We start from the raw sequence: 2,861 nt of genomic DNA on the forward strand, positions 1-2,861 counted from the left end.
CACTTTGTGGCTAAACTCATATAATGACACTGTCCACAAAAAGGCTTTGCGTGCTTCCAGGCATGCTATTTTCAGGTGGGATTTAATCACATACCGGCAAATTCAGGTTGCACAATTAAAGTTGATTTAGTGCTCTTGCACAGCAAGCCTGCTTCTCCAAAAGATCAGACTTTTTGCAATAAGGAGAGTGGCAGCAAAATGCACTGCAAAGTCTGGGATAATGCTTGACTCGTCAAATAACCCACTTCGCCCCCAAATACGGTAAATCAGCATGAAGCTTCCGTAAATAAGCCATCTGGAATCGACTTCTGAATAGTAGGCAAACAAACAACAGAGGAAGTCTTGTGCCTTCATGCCATGCTTAGAGCTTTGTAGAATCTGCATCTGGTTGCTATGGGAAATGGAAATATAGGATCAGAGGGACTTTGGGACAAATTCAGCAGAGCTCTTCATTTGTTTGCATCAACATGCATATTCACTTGAGCGAAGATGCATTCACACTGCTTCAAAGGTTGAATTTCTAGAGACCTGAGGCAGTGAGCTGATACATAGCTACTCTAGCATGCACTAACATTTTTAAAGGCACCCCAGGAGAAAATGTAGGGACAGTAATTCACCAGAAACTGGAATTGTATCTAGTAAATGGTGATAGCTGGGACATGTTAGATCTGGTCTTTTTGCAAAGATCAAGCGTAGAAGTTGCAGGCTTGCATGAGACCCCGTGCATTTTAGTCTGGAATTAAAGCACTGGCAGGTTAAGAAAGAGGAAATGAGTATATACTGCAACAACACTTTGCATATCAAGGTCCTAGAATTCCACTCAGCAACCAACTAACTGAACAACAATGATGAAAAAAATATGGGAAGTACGTAAAGGGGGAAGGTTATGGCACATAGTTTGGCTACCCTTAAACTCGTATTAGGAGTCATTGTCAACTGATAGTTATGTTCCAGCCACGTATAAAAGTGTCTATTTAATCTAATTGTAAATACAGTATATTGCTTTCTCCCTCTTTTTTTCTTATTGACCGGTTCCTACATCACTTTGTTTTTAAAAAAATCCTTGCTGAGAAATACGCTATTGCTGGGAACAACTGCCTTATTCTTGTACCGTATATGTTCGTTTCCTTCATATAAGGGAGACCAATGAAGATAGGGAAGGAAATGCTGATAAGATTTGTGATGCCTGTTTCATGCTAACTTCTCCTAACTGCAGTCTTGCACAGAATTTACACACTCACTGATGTTTCTAAGACAAGAACATGTAAAACCACCTGCAAGGTTTCCATTTGGTGTGATCTCTATTTGAAATCTGTAGAGTATCATCAAGAACAACCCCACAAAATCCCTTACTGTATTTACAAGCAGGGTCACTGTGATTAATAACATTTCTAATCCAGCCTTCATTATTGTTATTTATTATATTTGTATACCGCTCATCCTCCATAGATCTCAAGACGGTTCACAATATAAAATTACAATATACAAACCACAAACCACATAATAAAAATCAGAACAACAACCATCTTGCCATGGTGAGCAACCTGCTGCACTGGGTAGAATTCTGCACTAGCTGAATTCATACCACGGGACCCCAGGTCTTCATACTATAATCATACAAAATACCTGAAATACCAGTACTGTTATGTACTTAGCTTGGTTCCTAGAACAATAGGCAGGTAGGATCCTAGAAGGCAGCAACCTGATTGGTCTGCAGGAGCCGCCCAATCTGGCTCCAGGAGGAAGTGAATCAGCAACCTGATTGGCCTGCAGGAGCAGCCCAATCAGGCTCCAGGAGGGGAGTTGAATCAGGCCATCACACAGGACCCATTGTGTAAATAATGTACTGTATATATAGCCAGAGGTTTTGGGGGGAAGCACTCACACTGTTTACCATGAGCTAAAATAAAGAGCATGAAATCAACACTCAACTCCGAGTATATTTCAAATACTGTACAGTACATTAAAACCAGTAAGCAGAAGCATAAAACCAAATACAGCAAATACCAGCACTTTATCAAAACATTCTTAACTACAACTACACTCCTCCTCTGCCTAAAGAAAGATGTCTCTTGAGTTGTCAATGAAGACGACCATATTTTCACATGGCAGGACCATAGCAGATAATAACCAATCTCAGATCATTGCATACTACATAATACTGTAGCTGGTGGGACATGAGCAGGGTCTCACCCTCTGTAGATCATAAGGTTTGGGCTAGCAGATGAGGAGAGGCCCTTCTTCAAATATTTGGGTCCTACGTCATAGAATCATACAATTGTAGATTTGGTGGGGTCTGATCATTTAATAATAGAGCAGTACTACTATTATTTTACTTGTTCCAGACCCTATACTTTTATTGATGCAGCCTAGAATAGCATTAGCCCTTTTTTGCTGCTGCATCACTCTGCTAACCCATGTCAAGCTTGCGGTCTACTAAGACCCCTAGATCCTTTTCACGTGTATTTTGTCAAGCCAGGTGTCCAACATCCTATATTTGTGCATCAGAGAAACGTTGAAGGGTATGCAGAACTCTTACCTATAAAAGCTCATGCTGCCATAAACTTGCTAGCCTTTCACGAATCCCAAGACTCATGTAGCTGCAGGGGCTTCTGAAGACTATTCTGGTTGGCCTTTGCTCCTATTAATTACAGATTATTTGATTAAGCAGTGGCAGCGTGGTTTCTGCATGTGGGTAATTGTGTCAAAAGGGCAATTTGTCTCTATTCCCTTTAAATGTAATTGGATCAGCCGCTAGCATCCTCTGACAGACAGCTGCCAAGACTGCCGTTTCAGACATTCAGAACAACTAGGCATTGATGGAGAGAAGCCTTCGTGATTCGAACCTCTTTTTTCTGCAG

This window comes from Zootoca vivipara, chromosome Z1, assembly GCF_965207765.1.
Source record: "Zootoca vivipara chromosome Z1, rZooViv2.hap1.1, whole genome shotgun sequence".
Lineage (NCBI taxonomy): Eukaryota > Metazoa > Chordata > Lepidosauria > Squamata > Lacertidae > Zootoca > Zootoca vivipara.